Here is a 22,711-nt window from a genome sequence, read left to right on the forward strand (position 1 = left end):
ACTTCCTGTTGCGTGGAGCCCATGACATAGAGTACAAAAGTTGTTCAGCTCGATGAGTTCTATATGTGTACCGAGTTTCATATCAATACGTGCAAGTATGTGTGCGCAGTACATCAAGTTTTCAAACTGTGTTCCAGGGGGCGCTGTAGATGCCCTGAACCACGCCCGGGTCCCAGCCTCTGTGGCGTCCGGACGACGGCAGATTCCAACGTGTGTGCAAATTTTCAAGAGTTTTTGAGTATGTTAAGGCCCCCAAAAGTGCCCCAACGGTTGAAAAAAAAAATAAAAAAAAAAAAAAAAAATAAGAATCCTTAGAAGAACAATAGGGCCTTCGCCCTTTTGGGCTCGGGCCCTAATAATCCTTAGAAAAACAATAGGGCCTTCGCCCTTTTGGGCTCGGGCCCTAATAATAATAATAATCCTTAGAAAAACAATAGGGCCTTCGCCCTTTTGGGCTCGGGCCCTAATAATCCTTAGAAAAACAATAGGGCCTTCGCCCTTTTGGGCTCGGGCCCTAATAATAATAATAATCCTTAGAAAAACAATAGGGCCTTCGCCCTTTTGGGCTCGGGCCCTAATAATAACCCTTAGAAGAACAATAGGGCCTTCGCCCTTTTGGGCTCGGGCCCTAATTATTGCTTGCTTTACGTCCACCACTTCTGCTTAAATGTCATCGTTACCTATCTGTACAATTTGTGTGTGGATATTGCTTTGCTGGTGACTCCTCCTGTTATGAGACATCACTCTTAAGCGCTACATAACTAAGAATCAATAAGGAAGACGGTGCCCAGATGGCACATGCATTCACAGTAACCCTCTGCTAGTTTGGATTTTAAGTTTACAGAATTGAAAGGGTTAGACTTTAAAATCAACACACAGACACATACACACAAAATATAAAATGTTGCCATTCAGTTTTATTTGTTAGCATTAACTATATTAGTTAACATGACCAATAAATAAATAGCATTTATTAATGTTAATTAATATTAAGCTAAAAAAGTATTCATATATAGTTTATGTACTGTGAATTAACATGAACATGAACACAGTTCATGTGGGTGTACAGCAATACACAATAAAGTGCTCTATAAACGCTTCATTCTTTCAAAATATCTTTAAAAACAAGTTGAGTGTTGAAAGGGGCAATATATATATATATATATATATATATGTATATATATATATATATATATATATATATATATAAAACTCATCTTAAAATTGTATAATTTTCAGATGTTTTGAACAGATAACAGCAAAGCTTGTTTTGTTGTCCAAGTTTGTCTTGAAATTGTTAATTTAAATTTTATATTCAATAAATAACACTATGAAAATAAATGTCTATCAATGAAGATAAATCGCTAATGCTAAAAGTTGCATTTTTCTTAATCTTTTGCTATGTGACTGAATAGGACAAGTTCATGGTACAGTTCAGTAAAAAAACTGCAACAACTGCAAAATACAAACAATGAAAGACTTAGTGACCCTTTATATTTTCTCAAAATATCCGACTCTCAAAGATCAGACATATTTATGTCGATTACATATATATATATGTGTGTGTGTGTGTGTGTGTGTGTGTGTGTATTTCTTCCTCAAAGATGGTCTATTGCAAAACAGTTTCACTCTCTCTATCTCCCTTTCACCCCTCCCCCCTGCACTCTCTCACTCAGACTGTCATTCTGTGGTGACTGAACACACACACATAATGACATTCAGCCTGCTGAGTGACAGCAGGTTTCTGATTTATTTTTTTAATTTTCTTTAATTCATAGAAGCTTGTATAAAATTTATATTAACAGCACTTGCTCAGAATGATAAGATCTCTGTGTGAAAAAAGTTTTAAAGAGTTTGGATGCTGCACTTTAAAGATATAAAAAAAATTAAAGCTGCAAGCAGCGATGGTAGGGCCCTCGCACTCGGGCTCACCGCCGATCGGTGGCGAATGGTGGGCACTATGCTATTAACTCAGAAAATGTAGGAGGAATATATCAAAGTCATTGATATGTGCCAATCTTCCTTCTGCCAGCTGGTGGCGCTATGCCTATAACTGAATATTGGCATGCAGATGTGTTCAGGCCAGTGCTTTTATCAAACATATGAAGTTTGGTGAAGCTTGAACATGGCATGCTTGAGTGTAAGTCATGACATATCCTGCTGCCAACAGGTGGCGCTATTACAAAATATTGGCTTTTAGATGTCTTCAAGCCAGGCCTATTGGCAAACATGTCAAGTTTGGTGCAAATTGTACATTGCATGCTTAAGTTAGTGTAAAACAAGTAATTTGCTGTTGCCAGCTGGTGGCGCTATGACTATAACTAAATATTGGCATGTAAATGTATTCAGGCCAAGACTCTTATCAAACATATTAAGTTTGGGGCTGATTGGACATTGCATGCCTGAGTTACAGTAACTTCCTGTTTCATTGCATTAAGAGTATGCTTTAGCACTTAGCTAAATGTTGCTAACATGTTTCTAGCATGTTGCTACCCTATTTAACACTTGTTGATATTTTTAAAATGTTGCTTGGCATCCACAACAGTATTAAACATGTGACTTCCTGTTGCCAGCAGGTGGCACTATCACTATAACTGAATATGGGCATGGGCTTGTGTTCAGACCAGGACTCTTATCAAACATATTAAGCTTGGGTCAGATTGGACATTGTATGCATGAGTTACACTTATTTTTCTTTGTATTAATATCATGCTTTAGCTCTCAGCTAAGTGTTGCTAGCATGTTTTAACATGATTCTAACATGATGCTAGCCTATTTAAAACTTGCTAAAGCTTTTTATTATGTTGCTAGGAGTCCGTAACACCATTAAACATCACTTCCTGTTGTCAGCAGGTGGCGCTGTGACTATAACTGAATATGGGCATGTATATATCTTCAGGCCAGGAGTCTTATCAAACGTGAAGTTTGGGGCTGATTGGACATTGCATGTCTGAGTTGCAGTAACTTCCTGTTTTATGTCTTTAACAACATGCTTTAGCACTAAGTAAGTGTTGCTAGCATGTTTGAGTACGTTTTAAACTAGTTTAGCACTCAATGGCTTTTTTAGTGTGTTGCTAATAGTGTGTCACAGTGTTAAACATGTCACTTCCTGTTGACAGTAGGTGGCGCTATAACTATAACTGAATATTGGCATGTAGATATCTTCAGGCCAGGACTGTTATCAAACATGTGAAGTTTGGGGCTGATTGGACATTGCATGCCTGAGTTACAGTAACTTCCTGTTTCATTGCATTAAGACTATGCTTTAGCACTTAGCTAAATGTTGCTAAAATGTTATAGCATGTTTCTAGCATGTTGCTACCCTGTTTAACAGTTGTTGATTTTTTTAAAAATGTTGCTAGGCATCCACAACAGTATTAAACATGTGGCTTCCTGTTACCAGCTGGTGGCGCTATGACTATAACTGAATACGGGCATGGACGTGTGTTTAGGCCAGGATTCTTATCAAACATGTTAAGTTTGGGGCTGATTGGACATGGTATGCCTGAGTTAGAGTAACTTCCTGTTTTATTGTATAATTAGCATGCTTTAGCATATTAGCTAAGTGTTGCTAGCATGCTTTATTATTTTTGTAGCATGTTGAATATTAAGTTTGGGTCAGATTCAACAGTATATACATGAGTTACAGCAATTTCCTTTTGTATTTGTATTAATAGCATGCTTTAGCTCTTAGCTAAGTGTTGCTAGCATGTTTTAGCATGTTTGTAGCATGTTGCTAGCCTATTTAAGACTTGTTAACGCTTTTCAATATGTTGCTAAGAGTCCGTAACAGTGTTAAATATGTAATTTCCTGTTGTCAGCAGGTGGCGCTATGACTATAACTGAATATGGGCACTGACGTGTGTTCAGGACCGGACTGTCATCAAACATGTGAAGTTTGAGGCAGATCGGACATCGTATGCCTGAGTTATAGCAACTTCCTTTTTCATGGCGAAACATCAAAGTTTGTCCGGCCGCCACGGACACGCCCTTCGACGAAAACTCTAAAGCTTCGCAATTTAACATCGCAAAGGCCTTATGATGACACTCAGCAAATTTGAAGATGATCGGATAAAAACTGTAGGAGGAGTTCGTTAAAGTATGAGGCCTGAAAATGGCAAAAACTGCACAAAAATCGTACAGGAAATTCAATATAACGGACTTCCTGTTGGGTTTCGGATGTTGCACCAGGAGACTTTTTTGTAGGTATTGGTGTGTTACATATGTGTACCGAGTTTCGTACATGTACATGAAACGTAGCTCGAGGGGCACTCCGTTGAAATTTTATAGGTGGCGCTATCGAGCCATTTTGCCACACCCACTTTCGAAAACCATATCAGATGTAAATTTTCGCCAGGTCTGATGCGTGTGCAAAGTTTCGTGAGTTTTCGGGCATGTTTAGGCCCTCAAAAAGACTTTTCATTTTGGAGAAGAAGAAGAAGAAGAAGAATAATAATAAACGGAGCAATTCCAATAGGGTCCTCGCACTGTAGTGCTCGGGCCCTAACTACGCTCATCTTTTTTACTATATCTTTAAAAAATCACCACGTCAACACCGTTCAAGATATCCCAAATCCGCTCGCAATTTAACATCTTCAGAATCTTCTCTTCATGTTAAAAAAGTTTGGTGTGAAAAGCTTGTTGTTCTTAGAAGTAGTGTGAATTTGTTTACAGCCTGATTTTTCCAAAAATCCACATTCAAATCAAAATAGCCGGCTTCCTGTTGGTCTTAGCTAATGAGTTTGATTTAGAAAGTTGTCCAGATTGATGAGAACAATATATGTACAGAGTTTGGTGACTGTAGGAAAAACTAACCCCCCAACTTTTGTCAAAAGATGGCGCTATAGAGTGCCTGCTCCACGCCCATTTATGACCTTTCGCCAGTGTCTAACTATCCTTAATATTGATGTGTGTGTTGAGTTTCATGAAATTCTAAGCATGTTATCTGCCTCGAAAAGACAGGAATCTAATTTTAAAGTTTGACACGTTGCCATGGCAACAGCATTCGATTTATCATCGACCCCTTTACATATTCTTATCGGCCGTGTTTTGACATGATTTTGATGAAGTTTAAAGAAAATCGAGTAAAATTAAGAGGCTGATTTCAAAGCATTTTGAAAATGACACACTTCCTGCTCCCAGTTGGTGGCGCTATAACTTTGACTCATAATAGTCACATTTATGGAATCGGCATCATACAAGGAACAAACTGGTGAAGTTTCATCAGAATCAGGCAATGTGTGCAACAGTTATTAGACACTTCCTGTTTCTCATTTCTCGCCATAACTTTGTCGCCTTGCCACGGCCAAACCGTTCGAGATATCAAAAATCTCCTCGCAATTTAGCGTCCCCAATGTCTTGAGATCATGCTGACCGAGTTTGGTGACAATCCCATGGAATTCCTGGGAGGAGTACGTTAAATTCCAGAGCATGCGCTTTTTAAACAGCCCTAAATATCTCACTTCCTGTCAGGTGGAGCCTATGACATAGAGTACAAAAGTTGTTTGGCTCAGTGAGATCTATATGTGTACCGAGTTTCATATCAATACATGCAAGTATGTGTGCGCAGTACATCAAGTTTTCAAACTGTGTTCCAGGGGGCGCTGTAGAGGCCCTGAACCACGCCCGGGTCCCAGCCTCTGTGGCGTCCTGATGGCCGCAGATTCCGACGTGTGTGCAAATTTTCAAGAGTTTTTGAGTATGTTAAGGCCCCCAAAAGTGCCCGGAAGGTGTAAAAAAAAAAAAAAAAAATAAGAACCCTTAGAAGAACAATAGGGCCTTCGCCCTTTTGGGCTCGGGCCCTAATAATAATAATAATAAACGGAGCAGATTCAATAGGGTCCTCACACCATCGGTGCTCGGGCCCTAATGAAAGCTGCAAGCAGCGATGGTAGGGCCCTCGCACTCGGGCTCACCGCCGATCGGTGGCGAATGGTGGGCACTATGCTATTAACACAGAAAATGTAGGAGGAATATGTCAAAGTCATTGATATGTGCCAATCTTCCTTCTGCCAGCTGGTGGCGCTATGCCTATAACTGAATATTGGCATGCAGATGTGTTCAGGCCAGTGCTTTTATCAAACATATGAAGTTTGGTGAAGCTTGAACATGGCATGCTTGAGTGTATGTCATGACATATCCTGCTGCCAACAGGTGGCGCTATTACAAAATATTGGCTTTTAGATGTCTTCAGGCCAGGACTATTGGCAAACATGTCAAGTTTGGTGCAAATTGTACATTGCATGCTTAAGTTAGTGTAAAACAAGTAATTTGCTGTTGCCAGCTGGTGGCGCTATGACTATAACTAAATATTGGCATGTAAATGTATTCAGGCCAAGACTCTTATCAAACATATTAAGTTTGGGGCTGATTGGACATTGCATGCATGAGTTACAGTAACTTCCTGTTTCAATGCATTAAGAGTATGCTTTAGCACTTAGCTAAATGTTGCTAACATGTTTCTAGCATGTTGCTACCCTATTTAACACTTGTTGATATTTTTAAAATGTTGCTTGGCATCCACAACAGTATTAAACATGTGACTTCCTGTTGCCAGCAGGTGGCACTATCACTATAACTGAATATGGGCATGGGCTTGTGTTCAGACCAGAACTCTTATCCAACATATTAAGCTTGGGTCAGATTGGACATTGTATGCATGAGTTACACTTATTTTTCTTTGTATTAATATCATGCTTTAGCTCTCAGCTAAGTGTTGCTAGCATGTTTTAACATGATTCTAGCATGATGCTAGCCTATTTAAAACTTGCTGACGCTTTTTATTATGTTGCTAGGAGTCCGTAACACCATTAAACGTCACTTCCTGTTGTCAGCAGGTGGCGCTGTGACTATAACTGAATATGGGCATGTATATATCTTCAGGCCAGGACTCTTATCAAACGTGAAGTTTGGGGCTGATTGGACATTGCATGTCTGAGTTACAGTAACTTCCTGTTTTATGTCTTTAACAACATGCTTTAGCACTAAGTAAGTGTTGCTAGCATGTTTGAGTACGTTTTAAACTAGTTTAGCACTCAATGGCTTTTTTAGTGTGTTGCTAATAGTGTGTCACAGTGTTAAACTTGTCACTTCCTGTTGACAGTAGGTGGCGCTATAACTATAACTGAATATTGGCATGTAGATATCTTCAGGCCAGGACTGTTATCAAACATGTGAAGTTTGGGGCTGATTGGACATTGCATGCCTGAGTTACAGTAACTTCCTGTTTCATTGCATTAAGAGTATGCTTTAGCACTTAGCTAAATGTTGCTAACATGTTATAGCATGTTTCTAGCATGTTGCTACCCTGTTTAACAGTTGTTGAATTTTTTTTAAATGTTGCTAGGCATCCACAACAGTATTAAACATGTGGCTTCCTGTTACCAGCTGGTGGCGCTATGACTTTAACTGAATACGGGCATGGGCGTGTGTTTAGGCCAGGATTCTTATCAAACATGTTAAGTTTGGGGCTGATTGGACATTGTATGCCTGAGTTAGAGTAACTTCCTGTTTCATTGTATTATTAGCATGCTTTAGCATATTAGCTAAGTGTTGCTAGCATGCTTTATTATTTTTGTAGCATGTTGAATATTAAGTTTGGGTCAGATTCAACATTATATACATGAGTTACAGCAATTTCCTTTTGTATTTGTATTAATAGCATGCTTTAGCTCTTAGCTAAGTGTTGCTAGCATGTTTTAGCATGTTTGTAGCATGTTGCTAGCCTATTTAAGACTTGTTAACGCTTTTCAATATGTTTCTAGGAGTCCGTAACAGTGTTAAACATGTAATTTCCTGTTGTCAGCAGGTGGCGCTATGACTATAACTGAATATGGGCACTGACGTGTGTTCAGGACCGGACTGTCATCAAACATGTGAAGTTTGAGGCAGATCGGACATCGTATGCCTGAGTTATAGCAACTTCCTTTTTCATGGCGAAACATCAAAGTTTGTCCGGCCGCCACGGACACGCCCTTCGACGAAAACTCTAAAGCTTCGCAATTTAACATCGCAAAGGCCTTATGATGACACTCAGCAAATTTGAAGATGATCGGATAAAAACTGTAGGAGGAGTTCGTTAAAGTATGAGGCCTGAAAATGGCAAAAACTGCACAAAAATCGTACAGGAAATTCAATATAACGGACTTCCTGTTGGGTTTCGGATGTTGCACCAGGAGACTTTTTTGTAGGTATTGGTGTGTTACATATGTGTATCGAGTTTCGTACATGTACGTGAAACGTAGCTCGAGGGGCACTCCGTTGAAATTTTATAGGTGGCGCTATCGAGCCATTTTGCCACACCCACTTTTGAAAACCATATCAGATGTAAATTTTCGCCAGGTCTGATGCGTGTGCAAAGTTTCGTGAGTTTTCGGGCATGTTTAGGCCCTCAAAAAGACTTTTCACTTTGGAGAAGAAGAAGAAGAAGAAGAAGAAGAAGAAGAAGAATAAATTGAGCATTTCCAATAGGGTCCTCGCACTGTAGTGCTCGGGCCCTAATTAAAGCTGCAAGCAGCGATGGTAGGGCCCTCGCACTCGGGCTCACCGCCGATTGGTGGCGAATGGTGGGCACTATGCTATTAACATAGAAAATGTAGTAGGAATATGTCAAAGTCATTGATATGTGCCAATCTTCCTTCTGCCAGCTGGTGGCGCTATGCCTATAACTGAATATTGGCATGCAGATGTGTTCAGGCCAGTGCTTTTATCAAACTTATGAAGTTTGGTGAAGCTTGAACATGGCATGCTTGAGTGTAAGTCATGACATATCCTGCTGCCAACAGGTGGCGCTATTACAAAATATTGTCTTTTAGATGTCTTCAGGCCAGGACTATTGCCAAACATGTCAAGTTTGGTGCAAATTGTACATTGCATGCTTAAGTTAGTGTAAAACAAGTAATTTGCTGTTGCCAGCTGGTGGCGCTATGACTATAACTAAATATTGGCATGTAAATGTATTCAGGCCAGGACTCTTATCAAACATATTAAGTTTGGGGCTGATTGGACATTGCATGCCTGAGTTACAGTAACTTCCTGTTTCATTGCATTAAGAGTATGCTTTAGCACTTAGCTAAATGTTGCTAACATGTTTCTAACATGTTGCTACCCTATTTTAACACTTGTTGATATTTTTAAAATGTTGCTAGGCATCCACAACAGTATTAAATATGTGGCTTCCTATTACCAGCTGGTGGCGCTATGACTATAGCTGAATATGGGCATGTATATATCTTCAGGCCAGGACTCTTATCAAACATGTGAAGTTTGGGGCTGATTGGACATTGCATGCCTGAGTTACAGTAACTTCCTGTTTCATTGCATTAAGAGCATGCTTTAGCACTTAGCTAAATGTTGCTAACATGTTATAGCATGTTTCTAGCATGTTGCTACCCTATTTAACACTTGTTGATATTTTTAAAATGTTGCTTGGCATCCACAACAGTATTAAACATGTGACTTCCTGTTGCCAGCAGGTGGCACTATCACTATAACTGAATATGGGCATGGGCTTGTGTTCAGACCAGGACTCTTATCAAACATATTAAGCTTGGGTCAGATTGGACATTGTATGCATGAGTTACACTTATTTTTCTTTGTATTAATATCATGCTTTAGCTCTCAGCTAAGTGTTGCTAGCATGTTTTAACATGATTCTAGCATGATGCTAGCCTATTTAAAACTTGCTGACGCTTTTTATTATGTTGCTAGGAGTCCGTAACACCATTAAACGTCACTTCCTGTTGTCAGCAGGTGGTGCTGTGACTATAACTGCATGTATATATCTTCAGGCCAGGAGTCTTATCAAACGTGAAGTTTGGGGCTGATTGGACATTGCATGTCTGAGTTACAGTAACTTCCTGTTTTATGTCTTTAACAACATGCTTTAGCACTAAGTAAGTGTTGCTAGCATGTTTGAGTACGTTTTAAACTAGTTTAGCACTCAATGGCTTTTTTAGTGTGTTGCTAATAGTGTGTCACAGTGTTAAACATGTCACTTCCTGTTGACAGTAGGTGGCGCTATAACTATAACTGAATATTGGCATGTAGATATCTTCAGGCCAGGACTGTTATCAAACATGTGAAGTTTGGGGCTGATTGGACATTGCATGCCTGAGTTACAGTAACTTCCTGTTTCATTGCATTAAGAGTATGCTTTAGCATGTAGCTAAATGTTGCTAACATGTTTCTAACATGTTGCTATCCTATTTTAACACTTGTTGATATTTTTAAAATGTTGCTAGGCATCCACAACAGTATTAAACATGTGGCTTCCTATTACCAGCTGGTGGCGCTATGACTATAGCTGAATATGGGCATGTATATATCTTCAGGCCAGGACTCTTATCAAACATGTGAAGTTTGGGGCTGATTGGACATTGCATGCCTGAGTTACAGTAACTTCCTGTTTCATTGCATTAAGAGCATGCTTTAGCACTTAGCTAAATGTTTGCTAACATGTTATAGCATGTTTCTAGCATGTTGCTACCCTATTTAACACTTGTTGATATTTTTAAAATGTTGCTTGGCATCCACAACAGTATTAAACATGTGACTTCCTGTTGCCAGCAGGTGGCACTATCACTATAACTGAATATGGGCATGGGCTTGTGTTCAGACCAGGACTCTTATCAAACATATTAAGCTTGGGTCAGATTGGACATTGTATGCATGAGTTACACTTATTTTTCTTTGTATTAATATCATGCTTTAGCTCTCAGCTAAGTGTTGCTAGCATGTTTTAACATGATTCTAGCATGATGCTAGCCTATTTAAAACTTGCTGACGCTTTTTATTATGTTGCTAGGAGTCCGTAACACCATTAAACGTCACTTCCTGTTGTCAGCAGGTGGCGCTGTGACTATAACTGAATATGGGCATGTATATATCTTCAGGCCAGGACTCTTATCAAACGTGAAGTTTGGGGCTGATTGGACATTGCATGTCTGAGTTACAGTAACTTCCTGTTTTATGTCTTTAACAACATGCTTTAGCACTAAGTAAGTGTTGCTAGCATGTTTGAGTACGTTTTAAACTAGTTTAGCACTCAATGGCTTTTTTAGTGTGTTGCTAATAGTGTGTCACAGTGTTAAACATGTCACTTCCTGTTGACAGTAGGTGGCGCTATAACTATAACTGAATATTGGCATGTAGATATCTTCAGGCCAGGACTGTTATCAAACATGTGAAGTTTGGGGCTGATTGGACATTGCATGCCTGAGTTACAGTAACTTCCTGTTTCATTGCATTAAGAGTATGCTTTAGCACTTAGCTAAATGTTGCTAACATGTTATAGCATGTTTCTAGCATGTTGCTACCCTGTTTAACAGTTGTTGAATTTTTTTAAAATGTTGCTAGGCTTCCACAACAGTATTAAACATGTGGCTTCCTGTTACTAGCTGGTGGCGCTATGACTATAACTGAATACGGGCATGGGCGTGTGTTTAGGCCAGGATTCTTATCAAACACGTTAAGTTTGGGGCTGATTGGACATTGTATGCCTGAGTTAGAGTAACTTCCTGTTTCATTGTATTATTAGCATGCTTTAGCATATTAGCTAAGTGTTGCTAGCATGCTTTATTATTTTTGTAGCATGTTGAATATTAAGTTTGGGTCAGTTTCAACATTATATACATGAGTTACAGCAATTTCCTTTTGTATTTGTATTAATAGCATGCTTTAGCTCTTAGCTAAGTGTTGCTAGCATGTTTTAGCATGTTTGTAGCATGTTGCTAGCCTATTTAAGACTTGTTAACGCTTTTCAATATGTTTCTAGGAGTCCGTAACAGTGTTAAACATGTCATTTCCTGTTGTCAGCAGGTGGCGCTATGACTATAACTGAATATGGGCACTGACGTGTGTTCAGGACCGGACTGTCATCAAACATGTGAAGTTTGAGGCAGATCGGACACCGTATGCCTGAGTTATAGCAACTTCCTTTTTCATGGCGAAACATCAAAGTTTGTCCGGCCGCCACGGACACGCCCTTCGACGAAAACTCTAAAGCTTCGCAATTTAACATTGCAAAGGCCTTATGATGACACTCAGCAAATTTGAAGATGATCGGATAAAAACTGTAGGAGGAGTTCGTTAAAGTATGAGGCCTGAAAATGGCAAAAACTGCACAAAAATCGTACAGGAAATTCAATATAACAGACTTCCTGTTGGGTTTCGGATGTTGCACCAGGAGACTTTTTTGTAGGTAATGGTGTGTTACATATGTGTACCGAGTTTCGTACATGTACGTGAAAAGTAGCTCGAGGGGCACTCCGTTGAAATTTTATAGGTGGCGCTATCGAGCCATTTTGCCATACCCACTTTTGAAAACCATATCAGATGTAAATTTTCGCCAGGTCTGATGCGTGTGCAAAGTTTCGTGAGTTTTCGGGCATGTTTAGGCCCTCAAAAAGACTTTTCATTTTGGAGAAGAAGAAGAAGAAGAAGAAGAAGAATAATTAAAGCTGCAAGCAGCGATGAACGGGCCCTCGCACACGGGCTCACCGCCGACCGGTGGCATTAGGAACACAGCAAACGGTGGGCTGTATGCTTTTAATGCAGTAATTGTAGGAAAAATAGATCAAAGTCACTTAAATGTGCCAAACTTCCTGCTGCCAGCTGGTGGCGCTATACCTATAACTGATTATTGGCATGTAGATGTGTTCAGGCCAGCACTTTCATCAAACATATGAAGTTTGGTGCAGATTGACCTTGGTATGTGTGAGTTAGTGCAAGATATGATATATCCTGCTGCCAATAGGTGGCGCTATAATAATATCTGTATATTGGCCTTTAGATGTCTTCAGGCCAGGACTTTTACCAAACATGTGAAGTTTGAGGCAGATCGGACATTTTATGGCTGAGTTATAACAACTTTTATGTCCATGGCGAAACATCAAACTTTGTCAGGCCGCCATGGACACGCCCTTTAACGAAAACTAAAGATCTTCACAATTTAACATCTCTAAGGCCTCTGGATCAGACTGACCAAATATAATGTTGATATCATTAAATCTCTGGGAGGAGTTTGGTACAAGTCATTTCCTGTTGCCAACAGGTGGCGCTGTGATTATAATAGAATATTGGCCTTTAGATTTGTTCAGGCCAGGACTCTTATCGAACATGTGAAGTTTGAGGCTAATTGGACATTTTATGGCTGAGTTATAACAAGTTTTATATCCATGGCGAGAACTCGAAATTTGTCAGGCCGCCACGGACACGCCCTTCAACGAAAACTCAAGATCTTCGCAATTTAACATCACTAAAGCCTTTATATTAGACTGACCGATTTTGGTGTTGATCTGTATAAATTTCTAGGAGGAGTTTGTTGCAGAGTACAACATGACACTTCCTGTTGCCAGCAGGTGGCGCTATGACTATAACTGAATATGGGCATGTAGATGTCTTCAGGTCAGGAGTGTTATCACACATGTGAAGTTTGGGACAGATCGGACATTTTATGCCTAAGTTATAGCAACTTCCTTTTTCATGGCGAAACATCGAAATTTGCGAGGCCGCCACGGACACGCCCTCCGATGAAAACTCTAGATCTTCACAATTTAACGTCACAAAGGGCTTTAGATTAGACTCACCAAATTTGGTGTTGATCGGAATAAATCTCTAGGAGGAGTTCGTTCAAGTATGACACCTGAAAATGGCAAAAATGACACAAATTTTGCTGAGAAAATTAATAATAACCGACTTCCTGTTGGGTTTCGGATTTTATCTCAAGAGGCTTTTTTGTAGGTATTGGTGTGTTACATATGTGTACCGATTTTTGTGCATGTACGATAATCACAGCTGAATGCGCACACCGCGGAACGTGTAAAGGTGGCGCTATTGAGCCATTTTGCCACACCCACTTCTGCAACCCATATCAGATGTCCATTTTCGCCAGGTCTGATGTGTGTGCAAAGTTTTGTTAGTTTTCGGGTATGTTTAGGCCCTCAAAAATGCGATTCATTCCGGATAAGAATAATAATAATAATAATTAAAGCTGCAAGCAGCGATGAACGGGCCCTCGCACACGGGCTCACCGCCGACCGGTGGCTTCAGGAACACAGCTAATGGTGGGCAGTATGCTTTTAATAGAGTAAAAATAGGAGAAATATGTCAAAGTCACTTAAAAGTGCCAAATTTCCTGCTGCCAGCTGGTGGCGCTATGCCTATAACTGATTATTGGCATTTAGATGTGTTCAGGCCAGCACTTTTATCAAACATATGAAGTTTGGTGCAGATTGGCCTTGGTATGTTTGAGTTAGTGAAAGATATGATATATCCTGCTGCCAACAGGTGGCGCTATGATAATATCTGAATATTGTCCTTTAGGTATCTTCAGGCCAGGACTCTTACCAAACCTGTGTAGTTTGAGGCAGATCGGACATTTTATGGCTGAGTTATAACAACTTCTATGTCCATGGCGAAACATCAAACTTTTTCACGCCGCCACAGACACGCCCTTTAACGAAAACTCAAGATCTTCGCAATTTAACATCTCTAAGGCCTCTAGATCAGAATGACCAAATATAATGTTGATATCATTAAATCTCTAGGAGGAGTTTGATACAAGTCATTTCCTGTTGCCAACAGGTGGCGCTGTGATTATAATACAATATTGGCCTTCAGATGTGTTCAGGCCAGGACTCTTATCAAATATGTGAAGTTTGAGGCAAATCGGACATTTTATGGCTGAGTTATAACAAGTTTTATATCCATGGCGAGACCTCGAAATTTGTCAGGCCGCCACGGACACGCCCTTTACCGAAAACTCAAGATCTTCACAATTTAACATCGCTAAGGCCTTAATATTAGACTGGCCTATTTTGGTATTGATCTGTATAAATTTCTTGGAGGAGTTGGTTGAAGAGTACAGCATGACACTTCCTGTTGCCTGCAGGTGGCGCTATGACTATAACTGAATATGGGCATGTAGATGTCTTCAGGTCAGGAGTGTTATCACACATGTGAAGTTTGGGACAGATCGGACATTTTATGGCTAAGTTATAGCAACTTCCTTTTTTATGGCGAAACATCGAAATTTGCGAGGCCGCCACGGACACGCCCTCCGATGAAAACTCTAGATCTTCGCAATTTAACATCACAAAGGGCTTTAGATTAGACTCAGCAAATTTGGCGTTGATCCGAATAAATCTCTATTAGGAGTTCGTTCAAGTACGAGGCCTGAAAATGGCAAAAATGACACAAAATTTGCTGAGAAAATTAAAAATAACCGACTTCCTGTTGGGTGTCAAATTTTGCTCCAAGAGGCTTTTTTGTAGGTATTGGTGTGTTACATGTGTGTACCGATTTCCGTGCATGTACGTGAATCACAGCTGAAAGCGCACACCGCTGAACGTCTAAAGGTGGCGCTGTCGAGCCATTTTGCCACACCCACTTCTGCAACCCATATCAGACGTAAATTTTCGCCAGGTCTGATGTGTGTGCGAAGTTTCATGAGTTTTCGGGTATGTCTAAGCCCTCAAAAATGCGATTCATTTTGGAGAATAATAATAATAATAATAATAATAAACGGAGCAATTCCAATAGGGTCCTCGCACTGTAGTGCTCGGGCCCTAATAATTAAAGCTGCAAGCAGCGATGGTAGGGCCCTCGCACTCGGGCTCACCGCCGATCGGTGGCGAATGGTGGGCACTATGCTATTAACACAGAAAATGTAGGAGGAATATGTCAAAGTCATTGATATGTGCCAATCTTCCTTCTGCCAGCTGGTGGCGCTATGCCTATAACTGAATATTGGCATGCAGATGTGTTCAGGCCAGTGCTTTTATCAAACATATGAAGTTTGGTGAAGCTTGAACATGGCATGCTTGAGTGTAAGTCATGACATATCCTGCTGCCAACAGGTGGCGCTATTACAAAATATTGGCTTTTAGATGTCTTCAGGCCAGGACTATTGGCAAACATGTCAAGTTTGGTGCAAATTGTACATTGCATGTTTAAGTTAGTGTAAAACAAGTAATTTGCTGTTGCCAGCTGGTGGCGCTATGACTATAACTAAATATTGGCATGTAAATGTATTCAGGCCAAGACTCTTATCAAACATATTAAGTTTGGGGCTGATTGGACATTGCATGCCTGAGTTACAGTAACTTCCTCTTTCATTGCATTAAGAGTATGCTTTAGCACTTAGCTAAATGTTGCTAACATGTTTCTAGCATGTTGCTACCCTATTTAACACTTGTTGATATTTTTAAAATGTTGCTTGGCATCCACAACAGTATTAAACATGTGACTTCCTGTTGCCAGCAGGTGGCACTATCACTATAACTGAATATGGGCATGGGCTTGTGTTCAGACCAGGACTCTTATCAAATATATTAAGCTTGGGTCAGATTGGACATTGTATGCATGAGTTACACTTATTTTTCTTTGTATTAATATCATGCTTTAGCTCTCAGCTAAGTGTTGCTAGCATGTTTTAACATGATTCTAGCATGATGCTAGCCTATTTAAAACTTGCTGACGCTTTTTATTATGTTGCTAGGAGTCCGTAACACCATTAAACGTCACTTCCTGTTGTCAGCAGGTGGCGCTGTGACTATAACTGAATATGGGCATGTATATATCTTCAGGCCAGGAGTCTTATCAAACGTGAAGTTTGGGGCTGATTGGACATTGCATGTCTGAGTTACAGTAACTTCCTGTTTTATGTCTTTAACAACATGCTTTAGCACTAAGTAAGTGTTGCTAGCATGTTTGAGTACGTTTTAAACTAGTTTAGCACTCAATGGCTTTTTTAGTGTGTTGCTAATAGTGTGTCACAGTGTTAAACATGTCACTTCCTGTTGACAGTAGGTGGCGCTATAACTATAACTGAATATTGGCATGTAGATATCTTCAGGCCAGGACTGTTATCAAACATGTGAAGTTTGGGGCTGATTGGACATTGCATGCCTGAGTTAGAGTAACTTCCTGTTTCATTGCATTAAGAGTATGCTTTAGCACTTAGCTAAATGTTGCTAACATGTTTCTAGCATGTTGCTACCCTATTTAACACTTGTTGATATTTTTAAAATGTTGCTTGGCATCCACAACAGTATTAAACATGTGACTTCCTGTTGCCAGCAGGTGGCACTATCACTATAACTGAATATGGGCATGGGCTTGTGTTCAGACCAGGACTCTTATCAAACATATTAAGCTTGGGTCAGATTGGACATTGTATGCATGAGTTACACTTATTTTTCTTTGTATTAATATCATGCTTTAGCTCTCAGCTAAGTGTTGCTAGCATGTTTTAACATGATTCTAGCATGATGCTAGCCTATTTAAAACTTGCTGACGCTTTTTATTATGTTGCTAGGAGTCCGAAACACCATTAAACGTCACTTCCTGTTGTCAGCAGGTGGCGCTGTGACTATAACTGAATATGGGCATGTATATATCTTCAGGCCAGGACTCTTATCAAACGTGAAGTTTGGGGCTGATTGGACATTGCATGTCTGAGTTACAGTAACTTCCTGTTTTATGTCTTTAACAACATGCTTTAGCACTAAGTAAGTGTTGCTAGTATGTTTGAGTACGTTTTAAACTAGTTTAGCACTCAATGGCTTTTTTAGTGTGTTGCTAATAGTGTGTCACAGTGTTAAACATGTCACTTCCTGTTGACAGTAGGTGGCGCTATAACTATAACTGAATATTGGCATGTAGATATCTTCAGGCCAGGACTGTTATCAAACATGTGAAGTTTGGGGCTGATTGGACATTGCATGCCTGAGTTAGAGTAACTTCCTGTTTCATTGCATTAAGAGTATGCTTTAGCACCTAGCTAAATGTTGCTAACATGTTATAGCATGTTTCTAGCATGTTGCTACCCTGTTTAACAGTTGTTGAATTTTTTTAAAATGTTGCTAGGCATCCACAACAGTATTAAACATGTGGCTTCCTGTTACCAGCTGGTGGCGCTATGACTTTAACTGAATACGGGCATTGGCGTGTGTTTAGGCCAGGATTCTTATCAAACATGTTAAGTTTGGGGCTGATTGGACATTGTATGCCTGAGTTAGAGTAACTTCCTGTTTCATTGTATTATTAGCATGCTTTAGCATATTAGCTAAGTGTTGCTAGCATGCTTTATTATTTTTGTAGCATGTTGAATATTAAGTTTGGGTCAGATTCAACATTATATACATGAGTTACAGCAATTTCCTTTTGTATTTGTATTAATAGCATGCTTTAGCTCTTAGCTAAGTGTTGCTAGCATGTTTTAGCATGTTTGTAGCATGTAGCTAGCCTATTTAAGACTTGTTAACGCTTTTCAATATGTTTCTAGGAGTCCGTAACAGTGTTAAACATGTCATTTCCTGTTGTCAGCAGGTGGCGCTATGACTATAACTGAATATGGGCACTGACGTGTGTTCAGGACCGGACTGTCATCAAACATGTGAAGTTTGAGGCAGATCGGACATCGTATGCCTGAGTTATAGCAACTTCCTTTTTCATGGCGAAACATCAAAGTTTGTCCGACCGCCACGGACACGCCCTTCGACGAAAACTCTAAAGCTTCGCAATTTAACATCGCAAAGGCCTTATGATGACACTCAGCAAATTTGAAGATGATCGGATAAAAACTGTAGGAGGAGTTCGTTAAAGTATGAGGCCTGAAAATGGCAAAAACTGCACAAAAATCGTACAGGAAATTCAATATAACGGACTTCCTGTTGGGTTTCGGATGTTGCACCAGGAGACTTTTTTGTAGGTATTGGTGTGTTACATATGTGTACCGAGTTTCGTACATGTACGTGAAACGTAGCTCGAGGGGCAATCCGTTGAAATTTTATAGGTGGCGCTATCGAGCCATTTTGCCACACCCACTTTTGAAAACCATATCAGATGTAAATTTTCGCCAGGTCTGATGCGTGTGTAAAGTTTCGTGAGTTTTCGGGCATGTTTAGGCCCTCAAAAAGACTTTTCATTTTGGAGAAGAAGAAGAAGAAGAAGAATAATAATAAACGGAGCAATTCCAATAGGGTCCTCGCACTGTAGTGCTCGGGCCCTAATAATAAACGGAGCAGATTCAATAGGGTCCTCACACCATCGGTGCTCGGGCCCTAATTAAAGCTGCAAGCAGCGATGAACGGGCCCTCGCACACGGGCTCACCGCCGACCGGTGGCTTTAGGAACACAGCAAACGGTGGGCAGTATGCTTTTAATACAGTAAATGTAGGAAAAATAGATCAAAGTCACTTAAATGTGCCAAATTACCTGCTGCCAGCTGGTGGCGCTATGCATATAACTGATTATTGGCATGTAGATGTGTTCAGGCCACCACTTTCATCAATCATATGAAGTTTGGTGCAGATTGACCTTGGTATGTTTGAGTTAGTGAAAGATATGATATATCCTGCTGCCAACAGGTGGCACTATGATAATATCTGAATATTGGCCTTTAGGTGTCTTCAGGCCAGGACTCTTACCAAACCAGTGAAGTTTGAGGCAGATCGGACATTTTATGGCTGAGTTATAACAACTTATATGTCTATGGCGAAACATCAAACTTTGTCATGCCGCCACAGACACGCCCTTTAACGAAAACTCAAGATCTTCACAATTTAACATCTCTAAGGCCTCTAGATCAGAATGGCCAAATATAATGTTGACATCATTAAATCTCTAGGAGGAGTTTGATACAAGTCATTTCCTGTTGCCAACAGGTGGCGCTGTGATTATAATAGAATATTGGCCTTCAGATGTGTTCAGGCCAGGACTCTTATCGAATATGTGAAGTTTGAGGCAAATCGGACATTTTATGGCTGAGTTATAACAAGTTTTATATCCATGGCGAGACCTCGAAATTTGTCAGGCCGCCACGGACACGCCCTTTACCGAAAACTCAAGATCTTCACAATTTAACATCGCTACGGCCTTTATATTAGACTGACCAATTTTGGTGTTGATCTGAATAAATCTCTAGGAGGAGTTGGTTGTAGAGTACAGCATGACACTTCCTGTTGCCTGCAGGTGGCGCTATGACTATAACTGAATATGGGCATCTAGATGTCTTCAGGTCAGGAGTGTTATCACACATGTGAAGTTTGGGACAGATAGGACATTGTATGCCTGAGTTATAGCAACTTCCTTTTTCATGGCGAAACATCGAAATTTGCGAGGCCGCCACGGACACGCCCTCCGATGAAAACTCTAGATCTTCACAATTTAACGTCACAAAGGGCTTTAGACTAGACTCTGCAAATTTGGCGTTGATCCGAATAAATCTGTAGGAGGAGTTCGTTCAAGTACGACACCTGAAAAAGGCAAAAATGACACAAATTTTGCTGAGAATATTAATATTAACCGACTTCCTGTTGGGTTCCGGATTTTGTTCCAAGAGGCTTTTTTGTAGGTATTGGTGAGTTACATGTGTGTACCGATTTCGGTGCATGTACGTGAATCACAGCTGAAAGCGCACACCGCTGAACGTCTAAAGGTGGCGCTGTCGAGCCATTTTGCCACACCCACTTCTGAAACCCAAATCAGACGTAAATTTTCGCCAGGTTTGATGTGTGTGCAAAGTTTTGTGAGTTTTCGGGAATGTTTAGGTCCTCTAAAATGCGATTCACTTTGGAGAAGAAGAATAATAATAATAATTAAAGCTGCAAGCAGCGATGAACGGGCCCTCGCACACGGGCTCACCGCCGACCGGTGGCTTTAGGAACACAGCTAATGGTGGGCAGTATGCTTTTAATACAGTAAAAATAGGAGAAATATGTCAAAGTCACTTAAATGTGCCAAATTTCCTGCTGCCAGCTGGTGGCGCTATGCCTATAACTGATTATTGGCATGTAGATGTGTTCAGGCTGGCACTTTCATCAAACATATGAAGTTTGGTGCAGATTGACCTTGGTATGTTTGAGTTAGTTAAAGATATGATATATCCTGCTGCCAACAGGTGGCGCTATGATAATATCTGAATATTGGCCTTTAGGTATCTTCAGGCCAGGACTCTTACCAAACCTGTGAAGTTTGAGGCAGATCGGACATTTTATGGCTGAGTTATAACAACTTCTATGTACATGGTGAAACATCAAACTTTGTCACGCCGCCACAGACACGCCCTTTAACGAAAACTCAAGATCTTCGCAATTTAACATCTCTAAGGCCTCTAGATAAGACTGAGCAAATATAAAGTTGACATCATTAAATCTCTAGGAGGAGTTTGCTACAAGTCATTTCCTGTTGCCAACAGGTGGCGCTGTGATTATAATAGAATATTGGCCTTCAGATTTGTTCAGGCCAGGACTCTTATCGAACATGTGAAGTTTGAGGCAAATCGGACATTTTATGGCTGAGTTATAACAACTTTTATATCCATGGCGAGACCTCGAAATTTGTCAGGCCAGCACGGACACGCCCTTTACCGAAAACTCAAGATCTTCACAATTTAACATCACTAAAGCCTTTTCATTAGACTGACCGATTTTGGTGTTGATCTGTATAAATCTCTAGGTGAAGTTTGTTGCAGAGTACAGCATGACACTTCCTGTTGCAAGCAGGTGGCGCTATGACTATAACTGCATATGGACATATAGATGTCATCAGGTCAGGAGTATTATCACACATGTAAAGTTTGGGGCAGATCGGACATTTTATGCCTGAGTTATAACAACTTCCTTTTTCATGGCGAAGCATCGAAATTTGCCAGGCCGCCACGGACACGCCCTCCGATGAAAACTCTAGATCTTCGCAATTTAACGTCACAAAGGGCTTTAGATTAGACTCAGCAAATTTGGCGTTGATCCGAATAAATCTCTATTAGGAGTTCGTTCAAGTACGAGGCCTGAAAATGGCAAAAATGACACAAAATTTGCTGAGAAAATTAAAAATAACCGACTTCCTGTTGGGTGTCAAATTTTGCTCCAAGAGGCTTTTTTGTAGGTATTGGTGTGTTACATGTGTGTACCTATTTTCGTGCATGTACGTGAATCACAGTTGAATGCGCACACCGCGGAACGTGTAAAGGTGGCGCTGTCGAGCCATTTTGCCACACCCACTTCTGCAACCCATATCAGACGTAAATTTTCGCCAGGTCTGATGTGTGTGCGAAGTTTCATGAGTTTTCGGGTATGTCTAAGCCCTCAAAAATGCGATTCATTTTGGAGAATAATAATAATAATAATAATAATAATAATAAACGAAGCAGATCCAATAGGGTCCTCACACCATCGGTGCTCGGGCCCTAATAATAATAATAAACGGAGCAGATTCAATAGGGTCCTCACACCATCGGTGCTCGGGCCCTAATAAACGGAGCAATTCCAATAGGGTCCTCGCACTGTAGTGCTCGGGCCCTAATTAAAGCTGCAAGCAGCGATGAACGGGCCCTCGCACACGGGCTCACCGCCGACCGGTGGCTTTAGGAACACAGCAAATGGTGGGTAGTATGCTTTTAATACAGTAAAAATAGGAGAAATATGTCAAAGTCACTTAAATGTGCCAAATTTCCTGCTGCCAGCTGGTGGCGCTATGCCTATAACTGATTATTGGCATGTAGATGTGTTCAGGCCACCACTTTCATCAAACATATGAAGTTTGGTGCAGATTGACCTTGGTATGTTTGAGTTAGTGAAAGATATGATAAATCTTGCTGCCAACAGGTGGCGCTATGATAATATCTGAATATTGGCCTTTAGGTGTCTTCAGGCCAGGACTCTTACCAAACCTGTGAAGTTTGAGGCAGATCGGACATTTTATGGCTGAG

The sequence above is a fragment of the Garra rufa genome, chromosome 10 (assembly GCF_049309525.1).
Source record: "Garra rufa chromosome 10, GarRuf1.0, whole genome shotgun sequence".
NCBI classification, from domain to species: domain Eukaryota; kingdom Metazoa; phylum Chordata; class Actinopteri; order Cypriniformes; family Cyprinidae; genus Garra; species Garra rufa.